This window comes from Myzus persicae, unplaced genomic scaffold (genome assembly GCF_001856785.1).
Source record: "Myzus persicae strain clone G006 unplaced genomic scaffold, MPER_G0061.0, whole genome shotgun sequence".
NCBI classification, from domain to species: Eukaryota; Metazoa; Arthropoda; class Insecta; order Hemiptera; family Aphididae; genus Myzus; species Myzus persicae.
The window spans coordinates 180,484-204,524 of NW_019103046.1; the positions used below are offsets into that span (position 1 = coordinate 180,484).

The following is a 24,041-nucleotide window of genomic DNA, read 5'->3' on the forward strand; positions in this document are numbered from 1 at the left end:
TATATATAAACGTTCTTATGCGATCTGCTCTAACTTTGGAAATTTAAAGGCGCATAATATATTGTGGTTTCGTGCGATTTGTTTGACTGATATACCAAATGAAACGATTACGAATCGATATCGTTGTGTAAAATTAAATATTCCTAGTTATTATTTAAATCGTTTTTATATAATATGTTTATTTAATGGTTAGTTTATATTAGAATTTGTTATATTGTATAATTGCATATTTTAGCATATTTCAACAAAATGTAACGCATATTTTATATTTCACTTAATGCTCCTACTCATAATAATTTCATAATCCTTTTAATCGTTTTTCTTGTTTATTAAAATAGTAAAGTTGTTTACAGCATGTTACAAAAATATTAATTTAGTAATTATTTTTTTCATTTCTGTATAAGCTACTTGTCTTTATACATTTTTTTTTACATTTTAGTACTTGCTGTGTTTAGTTTAAAATTCATTTTTTTCTTCTCCATAAAATTCTGTACTTTTAACAATTTAATTATTCATTTGCAAACATACATGCATTCATACATATGACGTTGTCATATTAAATTATATATAATCGGTTAATTAAATACTATATTATAGTATTATGTACTACATTGTGTGTTAATAATCCCTTAAAATTTTTCCGAATTAATAAAATGTATAATATATTTTTGCCAAAATTACTACGCTGTTAGGTAGCTCTATTTTCTTTTGAAATTGATATATTATATTTTTGTCTTTTACGACGGTTATCGTATGATATGATGAAAAGTTATTCGCGTCCATAAATGGACTGCCAAAAGTTTAAACGGACTCTAAACTTTAAAATATATTGAATTAAATTTCTATACACTATTGTTTAGTTGCAAAGTCGTCTTACTAGTTCGTGTTGTATTCTACCGAACTCTTACTGAAGATAAATATTTTATAGAAACCATTTTTATCCGACTCGTAAACTACTATACGATAAAATATAAGCTATAGTATAACATATACACATATATGTAATATATACTAGGTAGGTATATATAGCTTATAGTCACACACATGCGATTTTTTCAGTTTTTCAGCTGCATAATAAAACACCAACGTCGCTTAGGTACAGAACGTGGTTGACTATATATAACTCTGTACGGTGTTAGGTCTTAATGTATTCCTCAAAATTTCGATTCCTTAACTTTAGGTGTGGTCGTCGAGGATGCAGTTGTCAGAGGTTTTGGACTATTTTATTATTGAACAACAGTATTATGGCTAGTGACCGAAGACTAGGTATAATATTTATATCACGCGGTTATCGTGTAAGTAATATACATATCAGTATCGGATATTTTGACCTCATTTTGCTGCCAAGATATATCATCCATAAACCCTTTTAACGCCATGCGTGGAGCTTAACGCGTTTATAAATTTTCGTTTCGTCCAGAAAGTAGTATATTATATAATGCCAAACGGGTGTACTATACACTTCACAGTATGTGTAGAAACTACTATCGAAACTACGACTTATACACAGGGCCTTTATTACATGTCAATGTTATTAAAAATATAGAAAATATGTCTTATTTATTATTACTTTTAAATCCACTATAATCACAGATTATTGGCTCACGATAAGTTTAAAATGTTTAAGTAATTTGCGTTTTATGTATACCTACCTGATAATAATTTGTCAAATTGAGTTGCATATACCTAGGTAATCTTTTATAAGATTTATGTTATTTTATTACATATTTTCTAAAGTAACTTACCCAACAATGTTGATTTGCAGCTTTAATATGGTATGCGTGTAAAAAATATATATCGACTATCATTTACTGTAATAACTCATAAACATAATGAAAAAACATTATCCCTTTTTATATATACCTGGGATCACCCGAAATCCTAAGATTATAATTTTTGTATTTTTTTCCTTTTATTATTACGGTCTCGTGGGATGTATTTCACTGTTCTAGCCCGCGGGGAATAATAATATCGTGATGAAATAGTCACGGGGAACGATTTTGCATTCGATTTGGCGCGGAGACGAATAATAATAATGATAAATAGTAATAATAAACGCCAATTTAAGAGGAGCGTATAGTTTAGTCTCCGTTAGTCGGCCGACCGTCATGGTAGAAGTGGCAGCAACAAACAGCAGTCAGAATAAATATAATATATAATATAAATACATCGGCGCTGACTCTGCTGGGGGGGAGGTCGTTGTTTCCAGGCCGTTGACATGACACTGTATAGTATTCGATATTTTCATGGTCCGCGAACGAGTTCCACTGCATCAACCGTGATATAATACCTCTACCTAGGTATACTCATCTACAATATATTATATATGTATGATATGTACTTCCTCTCCCATAATCGAACTCAAACGCCGTATGTATGTTGTGTGTGTCGTATTATTTTTGTACCTAGATATATTGGTGGCAATCGATTTCCAGTCGCATTTCATCGGAACGTGCGTAATGACGGCGAGACTCCGGAGATATATTTTTTTTGGGGGGGACTCGTGTACACGATACGTATATCGTATAATACGCGTGTGTGGTGGGTTCGTTCCGGAGTGCAATTGTTTTGTCATTGTCGTCGTCCGGATATAATGAAATCCACATGATGCTCGCGATCGGTCGGCAAACCGCTGTTCGTGGTCACACGCATATTGATATATGGTTATACGGTAGGAGAAGTATTGGCAACATAGTTCCTTCTCCGGTCCTCGATACCATAGAAAAAAAAAAAAAAAATATGGTTATACGGTAATACTACGGTAATACCAGGTTACCAGTCGTCCACCCACCCACAACGGTACGAATATTTTGGGCTAGGTTGATAAATAAATAATAATAATAAATTTGTCGAATCGACATAAAAAAAAAATCGAGATCCGCTGCTGCAGGTCTGCCCGTACAATTTCTCAATACATATTTTATAGAAGAGAGTCGGTGCATCCTTCGGAATCTGGGTCTCGTGCGGTCAAACGACATTATAATATGCCTTTTATTAGTTCTTTAAAAGTATAGCTCGCCGACGCGTACTTCGTATATTATAACATATTATAAAATATTATAATATTTTATTTCTTTTTTTACTTTTGATAAGTATAGTGCACCCTTATTTTAAGTGGGTGCCTCTTTGTCACCGATCGTCTAAAGTTAAAATAGTCTTACCGCAATCTTAATAACTAAATAAAGTTAGCTACTGCAGGATCTGCAGGTCCGATGCGATATTTTTTTGCTTTGGAAATTAAATAAAAAACGAGTGTATTGTCATTTCAAAATATGTAAAAAACGTCTTATAACAACAATAACCGTGAAAACAGTAAAAAAATATTATTTCTTTCCGAGACACATATGACATATTATATAAACTCCGTACAAAACATAACTGTTATACAAGAATCGTCTTGTTTATATATATAATATGTGTGTGTACACTGAGTAAGTATAAACATAGTTGACACAACGTTTGCTGCAGTGAAGCAGCAGTTTACGCCATGTCCGCGGTTTTACACTCATTATAAAATATATTATTATTTATTATTATAGCGGTTTACTCGTTTTTGTGTGTTCGTTCTCCGCTAGTTACGTGATGGCTGCATCGCACGTATATTATGATGTATATTATTTATTTATTTTTATTGAACGACATCGTGGTGTACCTACCTTACCTTTATTAAATAATATAATATAGGTATATCGACAGTAGTTTAACTGCGTGTACAGCTATGTTTAAACCTACCGCGACATTGGTTACCAAGGTTACCGCGGCAGGGGGTAAGAAAAATGGAATTTTGAAAAACACCATGCGATGCTTAAACCGATACACATGACGTGTTCGGGATAATTTTTCATTTTTATTATTTAATTTTACTGTAGTTTGATCACAAGAAGTTTTTTCCACGAGGAGTACTATTAAAAAAAAATATATTTAGGAATTAAATTGTTTTGAATAATTAATACAACATACATGCACAGTAAAAATATATGTCAAACGTTGTTCCTAAACGGTTGGCACTAAACATCGCACATGTCCATTAAGTACATGGCTTACCTGTCGATATTGTGTTTTTTTGCCCATTATGTTTCAATGCATATTATATATAATGTACTGGGTGATTCTTCTAAAAGTAAACACACATTATTTCAACAAATACTTTACGGTTTCGAAAGTATTATTTTTACTTGATTATAAGTGAAATTACCTTTGGTTTTACTCATTACAAAACTATATTTTTGAAGAATATTATATTTTCCAGCGAAGAATAGTGGCCCAGGGAAAATAACCCTCAACATACGTTGACCAACTACTTCTATCATTGATACCTAAAATACTTTTAAACCTAATATTAACTATAGGTACTCGCTTGAAATTTTGATTCATAGATCTTTATCAAAATACTAGGAAAAACATTTTCATTTTTGTTTTGTAGCGACAAATTATGTGGGAACATATTTTCAAACACTTAAAAATGTATCGAAATATTTACTGTTTACAGTATATATATATATATATATATATATACTATTATAATAATCACCATACTGCAGTTTTTAGGTATATATTTATATTGTATTATAGTCATATCATCCTTTGTTTTCAATATGTTTGTAGTGACTAGTGTCATTATAAATTAATTAAATTTCGAATTTTATCTGTGGCCGTATATCAATAATACTCGCATGTTCCAAATATATGTGTGCGCTGCGTATCCATCGTGTTTTCCCATATTATCGTTCTGTTTTATGTTGTACATAACTACTGCATGCAGTGTAGTCTGTTCATATTGATCACGTCTTGTGACCTACACTTGTTTATCGTTTTAATAACGTACATTTGAGCGTATAATCGACGAGGCGGTATCATTATAATATCATAAACCAATATATTATTATCCATTAATTTTCGTTTTCGTTTTAGATTCGTATTTTATATAAATGACGTGCCACCCATGCGGAAACCAGAATGTTGGCCTGGTCGTATATATAGCTTAGCTTTTCCTCGCTAGTTTTCCTACCCACAGCTGCAGCCCCGCGGGCGTTATTGCGATATGTTATTACTTATTACACAGTCGAGGAGCCGCGTAAAGTTACACCCTCGAAACGATGAACATTTCGTTTTGTACCGTATATAGAAAGTATTATTTATATAATGTACGAGCTCAAGTCTCGCGGGCAACCAACGCTTCGGAGAGCTTATAATAGTTAGGTGTCGACGCGTTTGCCGGCTATCGAAATCTTCTCTCGGCGACGAAAACGTTTTCGAGAGCTCACGACATAATATGATATATTATTTCGAGTGCACATCGTATTATACACTTGTTATTATTATTGTTTAAACGTTGTACGTCTCCGAGCATCAAATCCCCCCCCTCCACCAATGTTTCAGACACGACGACGTCCACTGTGTGTCGTCGCACACGCTATTATATCGTTACATTATTATTTTTGATATTATTTTTGATATTATTATTGTTGTTGTTATTGTTGCACAGTATTCGCTCGTCGCTCGCTCATCTATATATATACATGACGTGTCTATGTGTGCATAATATAATATTATATTCAGGTGAATCCTTGGGGCTTTCGTAGAACTATACACACAATATGTTGTATTGTTTGCAAGTGCACGTGCAGTGTGTTCTCATCGCATAATCTGTGCGAAATTTCACGTGCACCGTTTGCGTGGGAATCGTAACGCGCCACCGTAACCCAAATAAATCCAAGGATCTTCGGGAAAAGAACGTTCGTCGGACGTGTGTTATATTTTTTGTTTTCCTCAGTCGGTGCCGCCGTTGAGTAACTCCGCATGGTCCTAATATATTGTATTATAAGCTTGCGTTGTGAGATACATCCCATATAGGTACTTAGACGTCTTATGTTTGTTAATTTTCTCAACACACAACGTAATAACAATAAGTAGGTACATAACCAGGCAGTCGGTTTTCTTTTTTGAAAAATCATTTTACTATGATTCGAAACGTTCATAGAACTCCATACCATATATCTGTACATGCTTACTAAACGTCTTGTCTTTATTGATAGTTAACTAATGGTTATTAGTTTTTTTTTGAAATTTAAAAATGCCTGAAACGACTTAAATAATATCATTTTCTACGCTACAACTATTGTTTATTAGAAATATACTGAGCCGGGAGCGGGTTTCAAACTAGAATGTAAAAGTCTGTACAGTGCAATTCAGAACGGTACAAATCCGGATTGTAAAAATCTGAAAAGTACAATTGCAGATTTTTACGTGGATCCGCTGAGCTTTTACATGCGAGAGTTGTTGTTTAAAACAATTTTCCAAAATCATTTTATTCGCATTGAAAACACAATTTTTTCCTGCACACATTGATTTGGTTATAAACGAGTGTTGCGACAACAAACGAATAGTCGAGTATAATTAAAACCTGTAACCCATATACATGCAATTATTATACGGCCGTATAATGTTCCTATATTATTATGCCGTAGGGTATAGAGCATCATCGTATAGTTCATCGCGACATGTCTCGCGTGGGACGCGATGAGACGGCTCCCAACGGATGAGTGTGTCAAACACACTCGAATGACAATTATTGTGCGGGTATTTCGCTATACGTGACAACCACGACTTGAACGAAATCTATATCGATAATAATAATACGTGTCTTATACCGCAGCGGTATAACGTATAATAATTAATGATAATAATAATATGTAGGTTCACCCGAATAATACGCGCTCATCTTCGTCACCGGTTTCGGATTAATGACAGAAGTAGTCGTACCCCGAGAATATATATATATAGGTGGCGGGTACTTAATAATATTTTGTATTTGGCATTTGAATCGAGTTCACCACCTTTACCGATCGTGGGCGGTAGTCAAAAATAATTTAGCGATCGATTAAAAATAAAATAAAGTCTATCGGACCTCATTGTTACAGTTAAAAGGTTGCCGCACACCTATCTATTGTTTATATATATGCGATATGCCTACGTAGGTCCGTTATATGAACAAGGTCGCCAATATTTCGTGCGAAGACGTTTTTAGCCGTTCTAATTGCTCCGGAAATACAGTGTTATATTTTTGTCCAAGCTCCGATTTCTATAATAATAATAATAATAATAATAATAATAATATGTGATATTTCGATAATACCTGCGACGGACGTTTAAGAGGGTACAAATGTCTTCGCCGTTGATTTGAGAAAAGCCATTGTCCGTGGACCGTTTACAGATTAGGAAACCGTGATTAATGCCAATATATTGTCCGCGGTGCGTTCAAATTAAATTTCGAAAGCCTCTTGTTTTCACAGTAGCCTCGGTATTTTTTTTTTTTACTATCATTATTAATTTTTAATTTGTTATTAATAATGAGCAGAACAATATACGTATCGATCTATAAATAACGCTGCAGTGCATTGTGTGTTTTGTTATTCGGATTTTTTTTTTGTACCGCACTCGAAAGTAGCGAAAACTTGTCGATTGTTATTTTTGAATAATGCCCAATACGTAACATATTATATGTTTTCACCGTGTTCAATGTGTCATACGTGCGCCGTAATCGATTCCGCGGTCCATTATTATAACGTTTATTTTGTAAATTGCATGTGTATACTTAATACCTATATAAACATTATGGTTGTTTGAGTAATTTCAAACTTATAAACTATTGTACCTATAATAATATGTGCAGTATATTGTATGAGGGGTGCATAATTGTTTGTTTAAAATATATATTTTTCTCGTGTATTCAAACGTTTATTATGTATAAATAATGTCTGCAACGGAAAGTGTCCAAAGTGATTTCTCCAAAGACGACGATTAAAATGTATCTGACAAGTCGGATGTTTTCTTTTTGGTTGAATTTTGTTTTTTACGATGTTGCAATATACGTAATACGGGCATACTATTATAATCTTTAATGCCGTTTGATGGCGATTCCACTCGCAGCTAGGGTCCTTAAAAACCATCACTATCATCGTGGGAGATTCAATTTCGACCATAACCGCAATACGATGTCAAGTTTGTCGAATCATCTGTATGTATTTACTTGAACACATTATCTACAATGGTCATATATATATATTAACATATGTGGCTTATAATTGTATTAACCACTGATAAATTATCTAATGGATATTAATTGGCGGGATATTTCCTAAGTGTATAATAATATATAATATGCACTAATAACTATATTTGTTTGTACTTAAGTCTAATGTTGCAGTGTACATATTGACTGTATGATGTTAAATGACTAAGAACAGACGCTTAAACAACCAGCTATATGTCATTATTTGACGTATTTTAATGTGTAAAATATTTATTCCAAAAACGAAAGAATATTGTCATGTTACATAGTTTTTAAGTGTTAAAGACTAAGTTAAGTTCTTAAGAGCATTTAAACATGTCGCGTGGGTCTGTCTGTGTCTGTTTAAAATTTAAAATACTGAATACCTATACTCTGTTCGTCGAGAGAACACCCCGCGAACCGACGAAAATTTTGTTTTCTCTCCTTGTCATAGGTGTACCGTTCAATGGCAGCGTAAAGAGGGGGATGCGCAGAATAATTGGTGCCATGTTCTCTCGCTGAACAGAGTAAAGTAAACATTTTATTTCAGATACGTAGGTTTGAGTAGGTACTCAAATAAAAGTATAAATAATTTGAAATTGTATTTAGTAGAGTACCTACTAAAGAATATATACGACGGATTAACATTTAAATTAAAGAAATAATTTGAGTTTTAATGCATTTAAAATTTTTTTTTTAAATAAATAAATCAAAATATATTTTTTTAAATTAATCTAACATAATGTATATGTATAGTATGTACATGTGACATAACATAACATTTTTAACTAACGCACATTTATTTCTCTTTTAAAACTTTAAAAATTCTTGTACTGCTTGATGTTAGCATTATTCATAAACAAGAAGAAATGTTGTTAGAAAAACAAATTTAGGGTTATGTAATACATACGTAATTAGCTTATAAATAATTTAATTAATTTCATAAAGTAGAAGAACATTTAATCATAAATAATATTTATAAAAGTTACAACGAATTTCGAGTTTTGTACTTCAACAACATCATTTCTCTGAGATGCTGATTAAAATATTTAATTTAGAGAAAGTATATAATATCTTCTATTAATACCTGCGGGGAAAAAGTATTTGCAATAAGGAATAGTATTATAAAATGCTTTGATTAATATTGTATCTGGGTATCAACATTTCGTTAAAAATACACAATTTGAGTTATTATTTCATATTTTGTTGTAACTTTTACATGTTGGGGTTATTCAAACATTTTGCGACACAAAAGCAGATGGAGGTATTCTTAAATTGTTTCTTTTCGAACCATTTTCAAAATGCGCGTAGGTAATGGATGGCAACGAACGACGTGACAGCAAACAATGTTAAATTAGTGTATATACAGCTGCAGAGTTCCGTGTAAATTTGTACCCACTGTTTTTGTTTCGTTTTTATTTTAAATACCTAGTCGTAAAACTATACCTACCTGAGCAATCGAGAAAAATAAATACAATTAAAAATACAAACACACACGCGCGTTGTATTAAATGGTGTACAGTTATTATTACATACTGCAGCATTGACGTCCGACGAAACTGTATACTTAATCTGCTGTGTCTGCCTACCACCGTAATTAAGACGAGTATCTATAGAGAAAAGCTGAATAATGATGTAAAATGTACAATATAATGGACGTCGATTAGGTAATTATATATATATATATACATTGGCCGTGAAATTCGTATCCATCATTATCGATATAGTATATACTGCTCGATTATATATAATAAATTATTATATTGTGCGTATGAGTAAATAACAGAATTATTTCCGTTATATTACAGTAATCCTCCTAGCATTTCAATCAGGCTCCGCAGCTATTGAATATCCATATCCTAGCCATATAAGACGAACGATAGATTTAATTAGCCGATTTTCTACTCGACGACGACGACGAGATTATGTTTTAAATCCCGTCGAATGACGAGTATAATATAATGTATATATATATTAATGTACAGTTATAGGTCCTATGTGTATATTATGATTATTGTTATTATTACGATTGTAGAGCCTACTACAGTGTATTCGAAAAAATACGTTAGATTCTCCCTTATTGCGGTCGTGCAGCGAGTTCTTTTATTATATGTACCTATATATATACTATGCCTACCTATTATCAAGAAGGATAACTGTCACTTGTATTCATTTTTTTACTCTCCGGTACACCACAGGGGGGGGGGGGACGTCTAAAATGTATAAGCCCGTCGGTGCGTTTAAAATTTCATCGGGCAGTGTATCGTCTCTCTGTATTTGATATTGTCTAAACCGAAAATATTTTAAATATAGGTACTTATATATATATATATATTTATGGTTTTTATAAATAAATGACGTATAAAAAAAAAAAAAAAAAACTATAATGATTAATGACAGAATCTAAAACGGTTTAACGAATGGCGAATAAATATGACTGCAGGTACTTAAAGAAAAAAAACAATGGGTACCTACCTACTAATGTTTTATACATTCCTAGGTATGTGACGAATTCATTATTATTTTTTATTTATTCATTAAGTTATTTTATTTTTTTCATACATTAATTATTATTTATCCCTGAATAAGTTATAGCCTTAGTGAACCGTAATTTTTAAGCTCGCCATTAAATAGTAGTAACATCATGATGCCATATTATATGATACATCATTGTAATTTGTTTTATTATGTTGGTGCGTTATTGTTCATCTGTAGCTAAACTTGTGAGGTTACTGGTTATGCTATACACACATTCGCAAAGTATTTATCTATATGTACATACAATTAGACAATATTATTGGTCCCGGTGTACTTACTTATTTTTGTACACTTGTGTGGACTTTACAAATATAATCGTTGTTGCACACTTATACTTGAACAATGATTATTTATAATCATTCGGATATTTTGCTTTGGTGTATTCATAGTATTATCTGCAGGCGCGTTGGGACAATATTTGAATTTTCATGTATATTATAATATATAGTACCTATAATAAATAATAGTAAATAATTTTAGGGGTTTAATTTTGCTTATCACAATAATGTTTACCACCATTATTTGTATACGGTTTTTAATCTTTATTTATGATGCCGACTCCGTGAAAAGAATAACAGTATTACAATAATATATGTAGTGAAAATAGCGCTAAATACTGCCAATCATGGAAGTTGGTATTTTTTTTTACGAGTTTTAGTCGCATATATGCGTTGAATCTATACCATAAATTATATAATAAATATTCGATATAGTGGCGCGCCGAAGGGGGATGGACTCCGGATCGGGTTCTGATACATATATAGTAATAAGTACTAACCATCTGCGTATAGTCTGGGACTTAATAAACAATTTTAATTTATATTTTTTTTATACTTCCAAACCTAGATGTAATGAATTAATAATTAATACCTATACGTATGATATTTAAATGCATCATGTTATATAGAAGAAAATATGTGATGGCAATATATGGACCATTCCTTTTCCCTTAAAAAAAAACCTGGCTGTAATACGGTTCGTTTCATTTCGGTTGAAATAATATCGCTTATATTATAATATAATGGAAGCCGGGTGTTTACGAAAATCTAAAGGTCAGCAAAGAACGCGAGGTATAAGCGGTATACCACGCGGTAAACGAAGTTTTATTTGGCGTTTCGATTTTTCTTCCGCCTGCGCATCGGTTATCTCTCCGTATTATGTACAGTTAACTGCAGTTCCATGTGCACAGCGATGTATATATATAACTGACCTAACCTATATATATGCGTGTGTATGTATATAGGTACATACGCTTTCTCAAACATTTTATCTTCCACAATGTACACCGCCTATATATATTATGTATTTTATTGTCGTGCGGTGTTATTACAATGTTTGCGTTTTGTTTTGTTTCAGGTGAGTCGTTGTTTTATGGACTACATAATACACACGTTATGTTATACACACAATATATTGTATGTACTCTGTTAGTCAATAATCGATCGCTGTCCGATCGTTGCTGGGTACGTATGCATAATTGATATTTGCATTATTGTTCACACTATATTTTATTATAAAATGTAGTGCAGTAACGTTTGTTATTGCACTCACAAATAGCTACATCGTGATTGTATGTTGGAAGTGTATACAGTTTTTAAATACAAAACGTTTTCAAATGATATCCTGCAGTACCTACCAAAAGTACTTAAACCCACTAATATGATATGTTGTGCCATCGTAAAGCGCCGACGAAACACTATTAATTATTCAACGGATTTTTACTTCGCATATAGGTAGAGAGGGTTATTTTAAAATATTATGCTGTATTTTTTTTTTTCGATGCATGGCTTGAATACCGCGGTTCGAAGTTTTAGTGAATTAATCTCGAACTATATAATAGGTATGTAATAGGTATACTTATTTTACCTATGTAAATATAAAGTACGGGGAGCACCTAATAAAACAAGAGATAATAATACGTGTATAACCCTTAAGTTAAAATAATTTTATATCATACAAACTATGATAAAAGTTTCTATAGAATACATTAATTTGAATGTGTAAAACAAGTTTATGCGGAAGATACCGTGTTAAACTGTGCTTAAAATCATGTTTTACGAAACTCGGATTTGTTGTTCAGTTTTTCAGATTCGTTTTATATTTTTCAGTTCATATATTTATTTTTGAAAAGTTTTTTTTATCGATTTGTTTGGGATACTTATGAAGTTCTAATATATATTATATTATTCGATTTTCTAACAATACCTACTGTTTTAAAATTGTCAAAAAAATAATACAGTTCTATTTAGTACCTAGTACCTACGTATATAATATATACTTCTATAATACATATATACTTTGTAGTTTATTGATTGTTTTATGTTAGAAATTTGAATACAGAAGGCGTATATAGTGAAGCAGTGTTCAAAGTAATAAAATTATTTAAAAAGTCTGATTAAAATTAAAGAAAACTAGTGTACCTAATATATTGTGTCATTTTGAATGAGGCTGTTTCTCTATATAATAGTTACTATAGGTACCTCATTATAATAACTTGCGTTGAGGTTGGGCATGAAAAAATTATAAAAAAGAACTTACTTCTTGAGTTTAAAATAAGAATTATGAAAGTATTTTTAGTGATCTTATAAAAACCTAGTGTACAACAAAGGGCATTGAAGAAATCAATATATTATGCAGAAAAAGAAACTGAATAAAATAAAGTAGAACGAAAAAATAAAAACCACTGATTTAACTAACTAATGAGATAAGATGTAGAGAAGAAATAATAGGTTTGAAAATATTTAGTACCATTTAATTCGGTATTCCGTTTATTAAATTATATGTAGGTACTTATTATTTAGCATTGAATCGTTTATTAGCATGAATGTCTCATCAGTCATCGCGCGCTTATAATTTATAATAATTTAATACAAATGTGAAAAGGTAGCTTATAAATAGGTATAAACATAAATATATTTTTCAACTTTTTTGTTATGAAGTCAAGCATTGAGATCGATAGGAAAAAATAATTGAATACTAAAGTCAAATACTCCAAGTTTTAACAATATAGATTTATTATAATTATAATATTCATTGTAATTCAAATATATTAATTATATCTGGCTAGCATTATTAATTATGCTTAGATATACCAACGTTTTTCTTCCGGATAACCTGTATAGATTAGGTAAATATTGGTTACTTAAGTACAGGTATACCTGATTTCATAGTAAATATGTATTCTCGGTGTGTAATATTTACCTTTACTAAAATACACTGATTAGATTAGAACTAAGGCTTTTTAATTTTAAATAATGCATTCCTAATCAAATAATACTCAATAACTATCATTGTATTTTTAAAATATTTATCCTAAACAAAAGTTAAATGTTTATATATGTAGCAAATTTCTGGACATCTCCAATGATGCTGTGCAGTTTATGTAAAATTTAAAACTTTCGACCGTTTAATGGAATGATGAGGTCAGAGAAAATATGCACATTTTCAGTGCAATTGATAAACGTATGAATAATTTATAATAATTATGCTATATTTCTTTGTATTTAATTAAAATATATATATAAAATTTATTGTTGATAATAGTAAATAAACCTTTCTATATTTTTTATGAAGTATTAAAAATACAAATTATTATTGGGTTAGTTTGTTTATGGCATTAAAACTTTTAAATAATGCTTGCAAATATAGACTTCAAATATCAAAGTATTCCCATAAAATAATCAATTATTATTCCATTATAAAATGCATTGAAAAAAAAATTAAATCTTATTCTTTTATTAAAAATATTATATACCTATTGGAAAAAATTATGCAACGAATATTATTATAGTAAACAAGACAAAAATATGTTATTTACGTAATAATAATTTTTCCACTTCGAACCTATTACACAAATTCGTAGGCTTAAATATTATGTTACACCTATAATCTTGTCACTGTATAGTGTATATATTGCGACACTGCCTCCAGGCTTCAATGTAAAATTTTTTTTCAATTCTGAAAAAAATAAAATAAAATGTAGTTTAAACAATTTTTCATAATGTTGACTAACTCTCTGAATTGATTTGAACAATACGATTTTTTTTTTAAATTCTCGAACAGGAATTTTGCGTAAGATGTCGGATAACAAATTGTTTTAACATGAAATAGTTCACGTTTATTCATAAACAACTGTGATAACGCATATATATGCGTCAATAATACAGTCACAACTGAACATTTTGGATTTTTTTATCAATGTTTCATCAACAAAACTTTTAGTTGTTAATATTAGTAGTTATATTACAGTTGCATTGTACATAAATAATAGGTACATTTATTTCTAATTGTTTTTTTTTAATTTATGCGGATTCATTCCAATAACCTCTTATAACTCCACAAACGTGCAAATTAAAATTTAGTGTAACAACTTCTATTATATTATTATACAAAACAAATTTATAACTAGGTGAAATATTGGAAATGTGTACTACTAAAAAGTAAAACACGGAAAAGTCCTAAGCCTACAAATGATTATCTATTAGCTTCACGCGTATTTCTTAATAAAATTGTATAAATTATTAAAAAACAAAAAAATCCTTCGTTATTTTTTTGGATATTTTTCCAACTTGTTTTTTTATACATAATACATCTGTATATATATATATATTATACACATAACCTAAAATCTTATTCTGGATTTTTATTTTTTTAATCGGAGGCATTTATACAGACATTTTTTGAAAACTAGTCTTTTAGACCAGTAAGTATTAAAGGAGATATCTGTAGCACAACTGATTTATAATGATAAACGTTCGAGTTTCAGTAGTATGTAGATTTAAGTCCTTTTTGAATTGACTGATTCGTGACATACTGTCACCCTGTCATGAAAATGTACCTCAGGGTTTATAATTTTACCTTTTTGAAACCATGGCATTTATCAACCTATAAAGTTTGTAATTTATAATGCATATAAAGCATTAAATCATTAAAAATTTATTGGTTTTCACGTGAAAAATGTAACTATCTCTAGGTATTGATATTCAGTTTACATATTTTATGCAGGATAAATTGAAAAGTTAAACTACTGTTATTGTAGTATGCAGTTGAACATTAATCAAATATTTAACTAATGAAATGTATGCATGTATACCGAGTGAGACCCGTATGATTTTCGAGTAGGTATTACTTGACTTACATTTCGAGATTTTTTTACAATTTTATAATACGCACTATATATTGATTTAAGTGCTTAAACTAAACAATTTTAATTCATTTGGCATCTACTTATGCGTAGAAACACTAAATTTATTAATAAAAAATATTGTAACATCGTGGTTCAGTTAATATACACCACATCGCAATATATATCGTAAGGCTCATTTATGTATACGATGTATATTACTATATGATTCGTGCCTGCTACATCTGTGTTTTTCATTTTTTATTATTAATTTTTCCTTCTCTTATTATAATTTATAACCGTGTACAGTATAAGTTCCCTTCAGGGTTTAAGTATTTTACCTTGTTCCACAGTCTAAACACTATAATTGCATTATTAATTCAAGGTTAATACTGCACTGGCCATTATCTCATGTTGTCTCGAAAATATCATTAAATTCTGCAACTGTGCTTTGTAGGCTTAGTTAACTTTCTGTCCGTATCCTATATGATATGTGAAGTCGTACACTTGTTTATTACGTTTTTTTATGAAAATCGTAGGTGTGACTTGCGACACCAGTAACATAAGTTCCTGCGTTGCTGCGTAATGTTGTCGGTTTCATTAAACGCGGCCTGCACGATATATATATATATATATATATACATTTTGCATCAGAATAATTGGCATGGCCTGCTTACTATAAATCATATAACAATCATAAAACATTTTGTACTGTTTAGTATAAGTACGCATAAATATACATGATATGTAGAGAATTCAAAGTATAATTATTATAATATGTATTATGGATTTTATCGGTTACATTGTCTAGTAGATGTGGGCTGTATGAATACTGGTTAAAATTATTGAGGAATGCGAATATCAAGTTTGTAAGCATTCTTTTAAAACTGATTACGAAGTGCAGCGATTTTGTTTGGACAGTGTATATTAATGACGTCGATGTTTGAACAGCAGCGACGATATGTTATATAATATTATGTATACCTACGGTGTTATAAGTGCAAGTTATGAACCTTTTGACAATTTTGGATAGACGCAAGTGCCCATAAAGGTATAGGCACTATAGGTGCAAATTATTATGCAAAAATATGTAAAATATATTTCGTCAGCATTGAACTGAGAGGACTATATCGCTTGTTCAAACAAATGTGTTAGTGTTCCTTAATAAAAAAAAAATATATGAATATAATATATATAAAACATTTGCATATCAATAATCTCAAGATCATTGATAACACCGGAATTCTGGCGCTGCAAATGAGAATTTTCGTTTTTCGTCAACTTAAGTATTCTACTATATTATTAATACTTCTTAAGCCCGAACAATTCATTTTACTTAGCATAGTACCCAACGTAACATGTTGACTAATCATATAGTGTTGTAAGTTGTTGTCTTGTCTCGTTTTAAAATCTAGGAAAAGACACATATTTTATCAAAAGGCCAATATATTTATACGATATATAGGTACACTATATGTAGACATTACAATTATATTTATGTTTATTATATTCCCAAAATGATTTATTTTAAAATCGAAACATATTTTCCCAGTTTTTTTTTGTATTGTTGAAAAAACGTTTTTGCATATTGGTAATTCGAACTACTACTATATCGAGTATACGTTTTTGAAAAAAAAAATCAAACTGTTTTTTACTTTGTATAAATCGAAAACCACTTTACATCCCAAAACAGAATATTTATCTTTTATTCTTTTTTTATTATCATTAAATTGCCGATGTATTTATCTCGGCAACAATAAAGGAGGTCATCGCAGTCGTGTTATGTTCGGTTACAATCAATTCACAGAAAATTGGATCTAATTTCGTTTGTAGTAACAGAAAAAAAAAAGAAGAAAAAAGATACCCTTGATGGCTTGATAATCTAACTATAGGTTTTAGATTTTTGTTTGACGATCGACTGTTTTTGTAAAGAATATAAATTGATTGTAAATTAAATACAATTTGAATTCTAGTGAAGCGATTTTCGGCGATACTGGTGATAAGGTTAGTGTTTGATCTAATCCTGATGTTTTGTTATTGTGAAAGATCGGTGAGGTATTGTAAGGATGTTCGCCGCAGATGTCGAAAGACAGGCCGAGGGTCTTTTTGGCCATTATGCACGTATATTATATAATCTGATCGTGTCTATAATGCGAAATCTGCAGACTATTCTAATTCAGTATTTTTCTGGATACTGTTACGTGTGTATAAAATGTATCAACTGTTATCGAAACAATAGGAGTTTGTTCTTTATGAGAAATTAAAGTTTAGACAAACAGAATGGGGGGAGGGGGAGTGTTGTAGTAGTATAAAAATGGGCTGTGTTAGTTGGCGCTGAGGTGTAATATTCTCTCTCTCTCTCTTTCTCTCTCTCTCTCTTTCGCTCTCTTTCTCTCTTTAATAAAATGCCATATAATATTATGTGCATACATCTAAGGGGTCAGAACAATCCGATGTATACCATATACATTAATGTCTGCAGCTATTCGTAAACGACGTATACACATGTACACAAGTATATACTAAGTATACTAAGTGCAGAAACTGCAGTATGAATGCATTCACGATGATGAGCATGTAAAATGTATATCATGACCCGGGAGTAAATGATAAAAGGGTGCATGCAATATGATGTAGGTAGGTACATATAAAAAAAAAAATTCCAGACAAACGCGATGGTTATATGCGTGTGTTAATTACACGGTGACGATACACGGGAGGCAGGTAAACGACAATTACTTAAAAACGGCATATTTTAAATATAACTCTAAAAGTGTTCTAGTGAACTAGCTGGTAAAATAATAGTTAACGAATATTTTTCAATCTCGAAATGAAATAATGTATAAAACGGATTAAGCGGTGTTGAGGAGTATTTTTTTTCTCTCTCGAATATCTTCTCACATATATTATATACAGACCAGTGACCAGTGTATACATAATAAGCAATGCTAGATTTACCCACAAATCGCCCTAATATCCCGTCTGTGTACCTATTTTAAATATATTTTTATTTAAAGGCATTTTAATATCTACCGCACACTACCTGAAGAAAAACAAATGCTCTACTTCCACCTCTAGGACTGTATTATATGTTTAATATTCTACCATGTACCAATAATAGCATATAGTCTAATCCGAAATCCAGCCCTGTTTATGTATATATATTATATATACCATACATAGCGAAGTGATTATTTTAACAATGCATACACTATACAGTGTACAAGCGCATTATTAAAAAAAGAATTAAGGGTTTTTCAAGAATTTAAGACGTATGCAATAAATTCTAATATTATTTTTAATTTCCTTTAATTTCCATCATTATTTATTTTTGTGAGTGAACAAGTATTATTCACTTTAGATTTTTAAATGACAACTTAGATTCTTATTTTTGGAAGCTGAACCAGCTAGGTATTGTTTTAGAAAAAAAATGTTTAGGTGCAAGTATTATTGAATGTCGAACGAATAGGGTTTGTACTTAGGAGTAGGTGTGTTTATTTTTACTTGATAATCTGAAGAAGAATTCTTTTCTGTTGAAAAGCATTTGAAGTTTAAATTATCTCATTCGTAAATCTGTTGCAAGGTACCATTTTCCATCGAACTCCTCTTATCTTAACTTTAAATTCTTATCAACAAATCAGAATGCTTCTTCAGGTTATCAAATACGAATATTCCTATTGCCATTTAGAAATCAAAAAGTGATAGTATAGGTTCACCAGTACCCATACAAACATAGCATGGTTGTAAAGGAATTATATGTATTAGAAAATATGCCATAAATCCTATACTATTTCAAATGAACATTTTGAAAACTATTTTAAAAAATAAGTGTTCATACAAGACGTTAAAAGAATCGCTCATTAAATGTAAGAATATATACTACTGTTTCTGTTTATGTTCGCTGCATATTGAATAATATGAAACCTTTGTGCTTGAATAGTTCAATGTGCATATATATTTATATATATATATATTATATTTAAGTATTGTTCATATTTTTATATATTTTTCCTCCGGGTCAAGTATTTTTGAAACGTTGCCATTGCGGTTGAGCATAAGGTAATCATTTTTCTGTTAAGTGATACTCAGTATTTATTTTCGTATAATATGGCCCGCGTTCATATACTTTAGGATTGATCATTGAACTTTGAAGAACAGTTTCGATTTTTTGAGTGACGAAATCGACGTTTTTAGATTTTTATCGTAGTGAAGAAATTATTTGTTGTGCCACGGTTGACCTCAAATTTTATGACGAAAACGGGTTTTATTTTACATATTACATTAGAAATTAAAGAACCAACATCTGTTTACTTGTGGAGGTACCTTCCGTCTTATTGATTATAAACATTTTATAATTTTATAATTTCTTTCTTTTTGTTCTATAACTTATATAACTAAATTGTAAGCGTTTAGTATAATAATATAAGTAGGTAACCAGGTTTATAAATTTAATTTTATGTTTTTTTTTTATGTGTAATATATTAACTTCAATACCTAGGTATTTGAATAATCGTTATAATCATTTAAATAATTATGTTGTGAGTTGCTGACATTTTTATAGACTTTAATTTATTGAACCTTATTTCTATTATATTTATCATGTTTATGTTTATGTTTTGTAAAAATAAACATTATTTTGATTATCTTTCTCTTCGTTTACATCTGGAAATTGAACAGTGTCCTAGATACGGATGAATGCAAATCTGAAATAGCTACTTTAACACTCTTCTGAACTAAATACAACTGAATTATATATATTTATATATATTAGGCTGAAGTAAAAGTTTGTGAGTGAACAATGATAAGCACTAGATATAAGAGTATACAATATAATACAATTTTATAGAAACATATATAAATATTGTTATAATATAGTATTTAGATAGGTATCATTTTTAATAGCTTCTTAACATAATATATCTTGTAGAACTTAAAGTTAGATATTCATCATAATAGAAATATCACATTAAACTTTAAAATGTATTAAAAAATAACTTTTTGGCTCTTTTTATTGTTCTAAAAAATTAATTAATTAAATATATTTTTTTTTTTTTTAACTTAATGCATAGATATTTGTTTGCTGGTGCCTGGTGATACATAACTAATCAATACGTTGTTCGCATTTGAACCATGTGATTTATTAAAAATACAGGTAGGTATGTTATATTTGGTTTGTGTCGGTAACAAATTTAATAGAAAAAAAGTATATTACTATAAAACTTCAGAAATCTTTTAGGTCCACTTTTCTAATAAAAATAAGTTTTTATGAGAAAAGAGTACCTTCATAATAACTTGATTAAAACCTAAGATCATTCTACATTAGAATGAAAAGTTTTTGTTGCTTCATTGTTTTTAAAAAATAAAATAAATGGTAGGTACATGGCTAGGCTAGGAAATATAATACCAAATCATTCGACTCATTACATTTTATAAATAATAACCGAAATAAAATAATAATATACCTACTTTATTATATTGCAAACCTGTCATAGGATTTATACATTATTATGTACTTGTGGACTGCGGTTATGAACATTATAATTTCAGATTTACTTTTGTTTGGTTTCGAATACATTTTTCTTTCTTTATTGAGGTTAGTGAACGTAAATGTCATATACAAATATGAATAATCTATATTAACAATTAGCAAACGCACGTAACACATTTTTGATATCGGTGATTAATGATTATTATAAAAGTGAGAAATTTTTCATTGAAAAGTACAAATTTATTAATTTAAATTTGGACGTTTAATTTTAATTATTTTAATTACGTTTATTTTATTTCTTTAATTTAGTATTGCTTTTGTTCTACGATTTTCAATTGCAATTTCGAAACACATTATACTGTATGTTATTTCTGATTAGAATTTTTCACCACTTTGAAAAGTCATATCCATAAATATTTTATATTATATTAACAACCTTAAAGTATCATTGAAAATAATTTGTCCATTTCTTTTATTATTATTACACAATTATTTTTCTGTTAAAGATTACTGTAGGACGTAGGTCGACAAATGACGGTTACCTAATAAGTTACAGTAAGAAAGAGTTGGTTAAGTTGAGTAGCCAGCGTTAATAATTTAATTAATTATGAGGAGCATACGACGTTGGGAAAACGAGAATAATTTTTATGTCGATGTTGATGAATTGCTGGAAGATATGTATAAGAAAAAAAGTATAGAACGGTCAGAAAAAAAGTGAATGGCAGCTGACAAGACACCCAATAATACACATCATTAGTTATAACAAATTCATATTTTTTAACAATTTATGATAAGTCCGTCAATCTTTGGATGAATTGTTTTGGCAGTAGATTTCAGATTTTTCGTTCGAGCTTTAAAATAAATTGCTGTTCGATTTTAATGGGCGCGAAAATCAATTGCTCTATAAAATTAATGTTTATTTCTGTCATAGAGTCAAATTTAGAATCTCGACAATTAGGTAATTACTAATTATACTTTTTAATAACACCCAATATCTATAATAGTTTATAAGCGAGCTGATATTCGTGTATGGCACTACGCCCGCGTGAAATTGCTTCAATAAATAGATATGCTGACCTCGACAGCAGAGGCCAGAGGGACATATTATTATCGCATAGGTAGTAGGTAGGTGCATTTACATGAACTTATGACTAATGACATATAAATGATATCGTAGAACGATACCGTGTGTGTATACGAAATTAACGATTGCCATTCGAACATTTCGGACGGCAGAAAGTACATCCGGTTGTGCATTGTGTTATTTATTAATAATTAGTACTATAGTACCGACGACCATGACGTGTATTATAATATTATGCAAGCGTATACGTGGTTCACGTCGTTGCAATGTTATATTGTGCCTATGGGCTATGATGCCTATCTGTGTTCAAACTTTTTGCCCCGCTGAAATGTGATCTTATTTTTAAGCACTGTAATATTCCTATATTATTTACTTATCCGCTTAAGCGATAGCGTTTTCGTTGTGTTCGAAAGGTTATACATTATACTCGTCGCACTAAAAATCCTCGGCCGACGTTTTAAACCGAATAATCCGAGGACCACACTCCGCTGTCATGCGTGTAGTATCATCGTGTAATCTTGACATAGGCGTAACTTGGGAAATTTTTTCGGAGGGTGGGAGGGCTAGAATTGTATCAGCAGCACAGACCTTATTATAATATTGATATTTTAAACTAAAACTACTGGTTTCTACAGATAAAACTGAAGGACTAACCTCTCCCCCTAGTTGTGCCTAGGAATCTGAAGATTGTTTTTTAGTTTTTTTTTTCATTTTCTGTCATTCTGTGAGTCCCAATACTGAGGGAGTGTGTGTGTTTGTGTGTGTGTGTGTGTGAGAGAGAGAGAGAGAGAGAGATGGAGCGTGATATATGTCACTTTTCAACAGTTTGATATAGCAAATCGAGGTTATGGAAGACAGTGTCGCGATTTCCACGAAACGTCCACGGAGACGTTAAGATATCGATTTTTGAGCCGCGTCGAAATGGAAACAAAATAAATATTATCATAATAATAATAATATGTACATTGAGTTTTAGATGTATTATAAACGTTTGACCTTTAGTCACTCTATTATCTATAATATTTAGTATTATGTAAAATTGTAAAGCTCATAATTTATAGTTCTAAAGAACTTATTATTGCCTTAGAGCTTATGAACTGATTATCCCTACAACTAGAGGTTTAAAGTTTAAAGGTACCTTTTATTATAGGATTATTATGGTATATTATCAATTATAAATAATAATATATTTGAGAGGTGATGCCGACCTTGGCTCGTGATCGTAGAGAAAGGAGCAACGTGTTTTTTCGGACGACGAAACGAAAAGTTGACACGAAAAATGTTCTGCTGTGTCCAACAACACAGCAACGGAGTTAATCGTGTGGTAGCCTAACCTAACCAACCAATCACAACAAAGGATATAAGTGAAAGTGTATAAAGTGGAAACCCGCCTTTAGGGTATTTGATTGAGAATCGAACAGAGCACTCGGCGAACGCAGAGGTAAAGGTCGGATAAGATCCTAAAAAGCTGACTGACCGACTACGGTTATTTGCTAACCACTAAAGTATATGTGGACCATGGTCGCCGAATAGATAATATATATCTACCGCAAGGTCAATGTGGCTTACGTGTTACTTGTGTGCGTGCCGGAAAATGCGCAGTTTTCCATACCGCGGTTTGGATTGAGTTAAATATTATTATATCGTTCAACTTGTATAGGTAACGTGTTACACCGAAATTTTTTACCTTTGAAGTACACGGCACAGTAAAAAGAATACTCATTGGAAATCTGGCCTATTACCATGCTATTTTCCGTTG

The 24,041-nt window shown here is 30.6% G+C and overlaps 1 protein-coding gene across 9 annotated transcripts in view; it reads left to right on the plus strand.

Moving 5' to 3' along the window:
* The window catches only part of LOC111033667 (serine/threonine-protein kinase tricorner), a 133,923-nt gene that overhangs the window by 51,555 nt on the left and 58,327 nt on the right, over window positions 1-24,041 (plus strand). The gene's annotated exons all lie outside the window — the stretch shown is intronic.